Source organism: Haplochromis burtoni, unplaced genomic scaffold (genome assembly GCF_018398535.1).
Source record: "Haplochromis burtoni strain Fernald_Lab_line unplaced genomic scaffold, NCSU_Asbu1 Contig_38, whole genome shotgun sequence".
Taxonomy (NCBI): Eukaryota; Metazoa; Chordata; class Actinopteri; order Cichliformes; family Cichlidae; genus Haplochromis; species Haplochromis burtoni.
The window spans coordinates 883,312-893,787 of record NW_024582399.1 but is presented as its reverse complement, the minus strand read 5'-3'; the positions used below and the strand labels follow the sequence as shown (position 1 = coordinate 893,787).

The 10,476-nt window shown below is 39.2% G+C and overlaps 1 non-coding gene across 1 annotated transcript in view; it reads left to right on the top strand.

Annotated features, from left to right (window-relative positions):
* Positions 1–39, top strand: part of trnam-cau — a 72-nt gene extending 33 nt beyond the window's left edge. The window contains exon 1 of the tRNA in view: positions 1–39. This exon is cut by the window's left edge and continues 33 nt beyond it. This is a non-coding gene — a tRNA (tRNA-Met).
* The last annotated feature ends 10,437 nt before the right edge of the window (positions 40–10,476 follow it).

Sequence of the window (10,476 nt, the reverse complement as noted above, 5' to 3'; positions counted from 1 at the left end):
ATAACCCAGAGGTCGATGGATCGAAACCATCCTCTGCTATGTGTTTTGGATGGCCCGATGTTCTGAACTGTGTCCAAAAACAGACGACAGTCAGGTCCTGTTCCCCCCCAAAAATGCAGACAAGTAACCCTGTAGTACAGGCACCGAGTGAGTCAGTCATGTACCATAACTGCCCCCGATCACCAAAGGCGACTCCTTATGTCTACATAGAGCCTAGCACAGTGATTCCAACTCCAGTCCTGGAGAGCCACTGTTCTTTTTTTCTTTAGCTTTTAGATGCATCGTTGTTCTCTCTCGCGTTTCGAGCCTATACAGCTTGGAGTAAGACAACATGCATGAAGAGGATGATGTGGACAAAATACTCATTTGCCTAATAATTCTGCACTCCCTGTAAAGACTGGGAGTCCTCTAGCACAGCGGTCCCCAACCCCCGGTACCGGTACTAGTTTTATTTTGCTGTATTTATCCGCGACACCTTAAAGGCCGGTCCATGAAAATATTGTCGGGCATAAACCGGTCCGTGGCGCAAAAAAGGTTGGGGACCGCTGCTCGAGCACAACCACAGAGCTAAAGATACAGAGAAACAAACACATTTCCCGATTGTTTTCATCCTTCACCAGTCACAATCTTACAGCCTTTTTAACACATAACCAGATGCAGTCAAGTCTTAAGCATACTTGTCTTTAACATATTGCACAATTAATTTCAGGCTAATTAACACAGCAGTTTGAGGCTCAGCTACACAAACATGCAAATAATGAATTGCAAACAAACAGAAGTCACACACATGTTTGCATACGCACACGCAGACAAATGCATTATGAATGCATGGCTCCTCTACCCCACACACAAGCACTGGGGAATAAGGTAAAACTCAACAAACCTTGAAAGTTATAAAAAAGTAATAACACCTTGAACATAAAAGCTTGAACTTGAAACTACAAAAGATTGCTTCACACAAAGCATAGCACAGCTCTATAATGCAAAAAGAATAAGAAAAAAAATGAAAGCAAGCTCTCTTTTCTTACTGTCCAGCTCACTGGAACTTTGTTGTACAACAATTTAACAAACCACTCGTTCACAGCTGATCCTGAAACTTGGCTAAGACCCCAGCTGTTTGGTCACCCTATCATACTTTGCAGTGCAAACTATTAAGAACACAAGTTCTTAGTTTAGAAACAGACTGACCTGGTGAATCCAAGTGGATCTCTCTTTCCTTTTACTTTAAATCCACTCTGATAATCAAGGAAAAATGTGAGTAAAAGAGAAGAGACAGAATAAATTAGGATTAAAGCTACAAAGACATGGATGGTGCATGAGTCAGTATCTGTGAAAGACTTCTGAAACATAAAGATTAAATCGCTCATCTGGGCATTTAACCAGAATTCTATCTGCAGCAGTCATTAGATTTTTAACTTTTGAAACCTCTGTCTTAGAAAGAAAGCCGTCTGGTTGCTCTTCTGCAGACATATTTGCTCTTGTAACTCAAGAATTTTAAAATGTAAAGCGGCATTAACGTATTTTTTCATGAATAACTGCCCAACTGACTACATGTAAATTGAAGTACATAGCCCATATAGGCCAAGTCACAGAGCATCATAAATCCACTCTGCAATTCCTCTCAGCTTTGCACAGTTTTTCATCACCTTTTGATAGTTGTTTTGATTTAATGCCCTCAATTTTAATCTTTTGATGTGGCCTTGCTGTTCTTTTCAGATACATTTCAAGTCACTGCACAGAGCGGAAAAACCCCATGTGCACCACCTGCCCATCACTGAGCAGCACACAGACAAAGCTGATAAACACAGTGGAGCACATTGTGGAGCATTTGGGGGCTTAAGAGCTGAAGATTTACTTCGGTACTTGGTGGAGAGCTTATTATGAAGGGTGAACATTAGATTAGATTTGTCTGGTAATTAGAAAAAAAATGCTCGAGATGAAAGCTAATGTTGCTGCATGTCAGCTGAATGTGGGAAAATATTTGGTAAACACATCAAACATGTTCACCGCCACATAAATAAGGTGATTTTTAAAAAAGCCCTCCACGGAAAATCACGTTTTTAACCTTGCTAGCACGTCCATATGGTGTTTTTAATAATCTAGGAGAAATATCAGCATATTATCATACTGTATCTGCCAAAGCCATGGCTAATCTGTTTTGCCTTGGAACTGCAGCTTGAAAACATGGATTCAGACAGATAGTTGTCTGTCCGATCCACCAGGTTGACAAAGACATCAGTAAAAGTTAGGAACACAATGTGCTCTTTTGAGTGCTTCCCACATTCAGCTACTGACAGTCAAATAATAATAAAGTTCATTTGTATAGCATGTATCAAAACCAGCATTACAAAGTGCTTACTAGAAACAGCATCATGAAGAAATTACATAAAAGGCGACACAAGACTGCAAGATCCAACGTGATTCCAATAGAATAGAATAATGAAATCTATTCTATACTTTTTACAAAAAACCACAAAAACCTAAACAAAAAAAACAGCTTTATGATCTAAATGACTCAAAACCAGTGACTAAAATGAAGACACTGGTGAGGCGAGCCAGATTTCCTCAGGCAGGTCATTCCACAACTGAGGAGGCCTAATCGGCAAACAGTCGATCACCTTTTTGTCTAGCTTGAGGTGGGAATAGTTAACAGGCTTGTACCTGTGCCCTGGTTGGTACGGAAACAGCAGTTTTAGTATATATTCTAGAGCCAGGCCATGTAGGGCTTTAAAAGTAACATGTAAAATCTTAAAATTAACACTAACAGTAATAGGCAGCGAGTGCAGAGTCATTAAGACTGGTGTGATATGTTCAGTTTCTTTTACACAGTTACACATATTCAGTTTTTTTGTAAGAAATCTGGTTGCTACATTTTCCACCACCTGACTTAATTTAATGCTTTCTGATTAATACCTGTTAAAAGACCATTACAATAATCTAACCAGGAGGAAATGAAAGCATGAATGATAGCCTGATTGGGTGATCATGTTTAAGTGTTTCTCGAAGGTGAGATTAGGGTGAAATAGTACACCCAGGTTTCGGACAGCTGATTTCACTTGAACGGATTAAGGACCTCTATAGAGAAACCTTAACACTCTTAAAACTCTGGAAATAGCATAAATAAGTTTCATTGGTATGTTTGTATGTTTGACTTAAACTTGAGAAAAAAAAAGATTTACAGTGCAATGTCATACTGAAAGGGGAGACGTAGTGAGTGTAGCAGGTTGATATTTCTGTCTAATATCACACTATAATGGAGACGTATTTGCCACTCAGTGGGATGGCGCTTAGTTAGAGGTGTTAATCACAAACAAACAACAACAGTAGTGGTCAGAAGTTTGGGCATAAAATCCAAAATAAATACAAACTTTTGCACCCAGTTCTTGTGTTTTTAAAGTCATTAACGATAGATGCTGCACAGTCATTCCTCGGCCATAATGAGTGAAGCACATTACAAAATCTATGGGAAAACAAGGCTGAATATGCTTGGGGACTGTACAAGCGTTCATATTGACATGAGTGTGAGTAATTTTTATAGCATATGTTACTGTAACTGTGGCTATTCCCATTTTGTTTCTAATATACTCATTTAAAACCTGTCCAGCTGCCTGTACATATAATCTGAGTTGGGCCTGCAGCATTACAAACAGGTTACATCCACTGGTTTGTTTCAGCTTCATTGCCATTTTTGCTAGGTGTAACAATATTTTGCAGCCACTTCATGATGATCTACTGACTGTCTCATTGTTCCCAGCTGCTGGCATCAAGACTGTAAGCAAATTTCAATGCATACAATGACAGGACACAACCGGTAAGCCACTGGTTAAAGATTCATTTCATTCATTAAACTTAAGCCCTTGAGATGGCAGTAACCAAATATATAGTATAGGGAATAGTAGTATATTTGATCTACTGTAGGCTTATTAATAATCAACAACAGAAACTATTAGCAGTAGCATTATCTAGCAGCCAATCACAATAATTTTTTCTTGATCATTTCTTCCTTTTATATTTGAAATTACTTTTTAACTTTTTAACACATTGTTTAAACACGTTAAAATGTTCTGGTTCTGGTATTGTTTTCACAAAACATCTGATAAAACATGGGGTTAAATAAAAAAGATTGATGTTTAAGTAATGGGTGCTCTCATTGTGTTGAGTTGATACACTTGATACACTTGGACCACAACGTGCACCTCTAACAAAAACAAATTTGTCCAAATGTATTTATGTACAAAGTCTCTGATGCTTTTGGAACGCCTGAATAGTTAAGGCAACGCAGTTTCTGCTAGTGAAAATCAGTCTGTTGATGTTGTTTCCATGCTGTATCGTTCTTGCTTAATTCTCATTTTTTTCCACTTCTTCACCGCAGTCATCTATTTTTCAGCTCAGTGTAAGCACATTTCTCTTGCCTCATGCTTACATCCTTTGTGCATGCATTACCATTGACAGTTTCTCAGATAACACTGTTTTCTTCCCGCCTCATTTGATCAATTTCTCTTATGTTGCTAACTGTATCCTTCTTCAAACAATTTTACTATTGAGCGTGTCTTATCGAGAAATTGACATGCCCATAGTGTGTTTGTGAGGCTGGAGCTTCTCAACAAGACTGCCCATAGGAGCTAGTGCAGGAAGATTTACGCTCAGTTTCCCCATGACTTTTATTATTTCATAAACGTTTGTGTGCAGAAACGTACAACTGTGATTTATTTTATTCACTCACGTCAGATAAAAGAAGAAATAAAAGACCTTTCTGTCCATGACTGATTGCGTAAACTAGAAGTAGTATTGGCAGTATTATTCTAGTAGTAGTATTCTATTAAAACAGCATGTTTCATATGGCATGCTGCCGTGCATACTATTAATACATTATTACTTGGCTTCCTATCAAGCGAAATTTGGGTCCTTCTGCCCCATGTTTTTTTCCTGTCTGTTTACACATGCACACTTTAAATAAACCTGTGTTCTTTGGCAAGAGATTGGCTGCTCCTGACTCTATTTTTACTGCTCTGACATCAATTTTGACTTATCACTGTTATGATTCATCTGATTTATGATCTTAACAGTTAAGATTTTTCTTCTTATTGACCACCTTGGCTACCTTGACGTAGAAGAGTTAGAGTGTTGTGTGATGAGACTTCATTAGCACTTTAGCAAGAACAGCCTTGAGCACATGCACATTACAAAAACATGATTTTATATGATGTATTACTGTAACTGATTCAATTGAATATCCATCCATCCATTTTCTTCCGCTTATTTAATTCAGGGTTGCCGGTCTTTACCTCACTACACGTAGTGAGGCATTTTATTACTGTGGTATTACAACTTTTACTAAAGGAACAGTTGTGCAAAGTTCCTCCACCACTTGTCATTGTCAGCTAATGCTAAATATTCTGATGAGTACTTTCGAAGTAATAAGATTTTACAGTTTTTCAGGCATTCATGCATCTGCAGCAAGATGAGGCAGCCCGTATACATAAAACAATAAAAGACCAGTGTCACAAAATCATGATATGTTGCAGTCCGGTCTGTTTTGCTTTGCTGCTCTGTAATATTACTGTGTACTAAAACATTAGCTAGACTAGGTTAAAAATGGAGATCAAGTACAACCTCAAAGTAACAAATAGTTCCATTCTTTTGTTTTTGTTGAGATTTGTGAGGCCTGCATTTCCGTTCCTCTGAGATCTATTAATTCTCACGGCAGTGCGCTGCATAGATCTGCTAAGATCTTTATTTGTATCTTCTGAGAATAATAAATCCACTCTCTGTCAGATGTAAAAAACAATGACCCCAGGTTCAATCTTCAGATACCTGAACTTTGACCTTCAAAATGCCAGTCCAATTAGAAACAGGGGTTGTGATTTACTGTCATTTACAAGTGTCAATATCTGCGTGGTTAAACATTCATGGCTGTGTTTTAAATGGGTACTTCAGGGCTTTTCTAGGACACTGAGATAATTAAAACGTGTTGGAAAAAAGGGTGAAATGTTGTCATTAGTCATTACATTACAACCCCTCTGATATTAGTTCCTGTTCTGTCTCCTAAAAGAACAGTTAATTTTGTCTTGCCACCTCGGTCAGTGGCTCAACAGCCTGTAGAACAGAATGTTTTCAGCACAATATTGAGCTATCCTTTAACACTTATTGATGAGCTTCTGTTTGGGGAGTGCAGACAGCACATGTGAGGACAGCTTGACCTTTGTAATAGTGATGGGGGATAGATAGATCAGCAGATGAATAATAGATAAATTGAAGCTGTACTCCCGAACCTATGTTCAGAAATGATCTCTTCCCTGATTCCACAAATGTTACAGCAAAGCCTCACCCACACAGGCACACACATGCACAAATGGGTGCACACATACGCACATTCAAAGTTCAGATAGAGAGGATGCCGTCATCTTCTTTGCATGTCCTTCTCGCCTGTCCGCTCATTCTCCATATATCAGCCATTTCATTTACTTTGATTTTGTTTTGTGTATATAGTATTATCACCCCCACGAAGAAGATACGCCACAGTGTGGTTTCCTGCTGCGATGTCCAAATAAGTTGCAAAACTCATCTCCCTGTAAATCTGTATCACGAATTTCAACCAGCGCACTCCTCTCTTTTTTTTTTCTTTTTTTCCCCTCTGTGTGTATCAGCAAGTCTGCAAGCAAGGAAGGTACCGTGTGGACAGCGTTAGTGTACAGACAACTGTGAGAAACTGTCTGCTGGTATCTGTGTCTGTGGAAAACAAAAGCTCATTTACAACATGCACTCCGAATGAACCTGCCTCAATCTATGAACTCCTTCCTGAACATCTCCCCTTTGAAAATATTAATGGGCACATGAAAAAAAACAAGAACCGCCAAAAATCGTCACAAAAAAAAGACACACAGGAGAGAATATGTTCACATCACAACATTGAAAAAAAAACAACCTTTCTTTCATCTGATTTGACATAAAAGAAAATTGCACTGATGTGGAACCCTTATAGATGATATCATATCTCATCACCTTAGTTACTGAGTCACCCTGTTTCCATGGTATCTCAGGGGGAAACGGTTTCAAAAGGAGATTCGATTGGCCGCTGGGACCACTTCTCTGTGTACTGCTAATTAGCACTTTCATAGCTTTCCTGAGGTCTGTAATAAAGTTGGTGGGACAAGCGCTCTTTACCCTGAAACACATATACATGCACCCTCACACACACACACACACACGAGGTAAACCCAGACAAATAAGTTCTCACTCCGGTTTAGGGACGTAATCAGGGAAATAGTAAAAAACATGTTTAAAAATAAAATAAATAATAACAGATCACCAATTAAGGCAAAATGAAGAGGAATACTGTAAAGCAAGACAATCCTGGAAAATAAAAGAGTCACTCTCCCCACCAAAGCTGGCTCTGTTTACCAGCTGCTAGTGTGGCTGTCGTTTTCATTGAGTGAGCCTGCCTCAATAAATAAATGTTCTTTGGGACACCCACTGAAAAACAGGCACGGAACTTTGCAGGTGTGTAGTTAAGGAGAAATAAGAGTCACGGGAAACTCAAACCCCCTCTCCCCACTCTCTTTACACATCCTTTTTTTCTTTAAATGGGAGCCATATCAGCTTTTCCTCCATTTTGCCTGCTCTGTCTGGCTGGACAGCTTTTTTGTACTGTTCCTGATTTTTGTTAGATGGTACCTGAATCTCCCCATTACGCAAAAGCCGTCCTTTGCCGGTGCTCCTTGATGCACTCTCACAGCCGAGAAAAAAGGTTCTGTTTTAGAGATCTAAAAAACATATCAGTGTTAGCAGGTTGGGGAGTCCTTTGTGTGTTTGCACTTTTCACTTTGTTTTCATATTTTGTTGTTTCCACTGGTGAGGTTTAGGTCGACTGAAAAATACCCCTTTCCAACAGTAACCCTGCATGTTGACAAAGCATGAGCCAGGAGTGACAGACCCATCTAAGGAAAGCTATAAACCAGAGCGTCAGGGTGCACTGAAAACAAAGGACACCTTGTGAGTAAATAAGGCACGCTAGCGGATCTGACAAAATAATGGGAATGAAATTAGGCTGGCCGTGTGCATAAGGATTTAATGGTGGGGGGGGGAGCTTTGGTCTGGTATCTTCTGGCATCTTATCTATTTCAAAAAAAAGAAAAGGTAGGTAGTTGATACTTGAAACAGTTGTTCCAACAGAACAATGACTTGAAAAACATATCAAAACTGGTTTTGGAATAGATAAGACAGGCTAATATTGAGCTTCTGGAGTGGCCATCCAAAAGCCCCGACCTTTACTCCGTCAGATCCATGGCAGGAAACTAACTAATTTAAATGAACTCTACTAATTCTCCCAACATGATCGGTCTAATATCCAGCCAGAATGTATTTGTGAAAAGCTTCTTGACGGCTACCAAAAACACCTGGTCAAGGTGAAACTTACTAAGGAACATTTAACCAACTATTATCACTCGGCTGTCAGGGTTCGTTTAGCTAATCTGTGCACGTGAATGAATTTACCCTGACTAAAGAAATCAAGAGAAACGCTCCGGGCTACTCAGTCACTAATTCCTGTTACTGTACTTTTATTACAAGTATTATACTGTAAAAGCAACAGGCTGCATCCAATTCATGTTTGTTTTTTTTCCATTAAAGATGAATGCTGTACAATCATTCCACCCTGGAAAAAGAACAGTTCAAAGAACTCATTAAAACATTTATTATTGCGATGATCATGCCCATGATGAGTGGATGTAAACTTCTGACCACAACTGTAGCTAACTAAAACACAGAAATACTATATGTTAAAAGCTGGTAGTCCTGCAAATACTAATTTGTATTGCAATTCCTCTGTCTGTTAAATACTTAGAGTTTACAGATGGTACCACCATGCAAAATATAAGACTTTCCTCCTGATAACTTCATTAGCATCAATTAGTGTCAGTGGATCTCATTTCAGAGTGAAAGCCTTGGCAGACATTAAAGGCAGAGCTCAGTCTAACAAACAAATTCACTGAAGCTTCTTTTTTTAAACTCTGATGCACTCCATTGCATCATCCTGTCCTTCAATCAGTGGTTATAAGCATCACACAAAATAAACTGCCATTCTCTGTGGGGGTACATGAAACAAATCAATGTCTAGTATGATGAAATTCATATTCCAAAATCAATAAGGGCTTATACATCAGGGTCCAACAGCTTCTTACTCTTGAAATTCTGCATGCTGTGGATGGAGAATTCAAGGTCAATTTTTTTTTCTTCAAAATGAATTTGAAAACACTGCAGCAGAGTAGAATTTGTGGGATGAGAAAGAAAAAGTGGAAGATGCAAAGAATCCATATGTATGCTTTAGAACAAACAGCTGAACCGATTGTACGAACACAGGGATGGTGGTTACAGAATGCAGTGAGAGGAAGCAAAATCCAGAGATGTCGACCGGCAAATGTTCTGTACGTTTGCCTCTGTTACATATACGGCAGGTAAGAGAGATAATAAAGACAGGGCGGGGGAAGAAAAGTGAAACAGCAAAAACGATGTAGACAAGGAGATGGATGTTTATCCTCCCCGTGATCATGTAGCCGTCTGTCTCTCATTTAGCCCAAGGTTCTGATTAAGTCGTTTGTGTTTAAAGAGGAGGAAGCCTCTAATTCCCCTCCTTTCATCTAATTTAATTATGTGCTGACATTCTCCCTTTCTTCCTTGGAAGGATAAAAGCAGCTTAAGCTTTTATGTGGAGCTTTAATGACAGCGGCGGGGAAACTTTACTCACTGATTGCTTAGCCTTAAGTGTGTTTAGCCTTAACACAGCGCTGCACCAAACACGCTTGTATACACACACACACACTGAGTTCCACATGGTCTTCCCACATGGGGACCCAGCAGCTTGCATACAAGCTCGTAGAAAAACACAAAAAGTCTTTTTATGTTTAAGTATAGTTCAGTCAGGGAGACAGAAACACTATGTTCTGTTTAAAACACAGTTGCATTACTGCCATGGGGTTCATTTTTACTCCTGTGTTTTGAAGTTTTTGCGTATGGTGGTTCATCGGTTAGTTAAAATCAGCTAGCGAGGGGCTTGCTTGTCCTACATGGACAACATGTTCTCTGTGTGTTTCTAAAGGCCCAAACAAAGCATTTTAAGTAAAAGAACCAAAGGTGTGAATGTTTTTGTGCCTGTTAGCATGCCAAAAGGGCCAAACAAAGCAATTCAGCGGCAGGATTTCAAATTCTCACCCTCTCCAATATCTGGGAATCCAGCAAACAAAACTTCTGCGAGAACATCAGATACACTGCATACCCATTCACTACCTCCACCACCTCTCTCTGTCTGCCTTGCTACATTAAGGGCACACTACTTCCTGTATTCTCTCTGAACTATCACACCCACTGAATAGAGCTGAATGTTTCATAACAACATGAAGGGAAAGTTGAAATTACATTAAAAGGAAGCGGTGCGTGCAAATGTACAAAGCAAACAGGAGTATTTCAAAACAGCTGAGACTT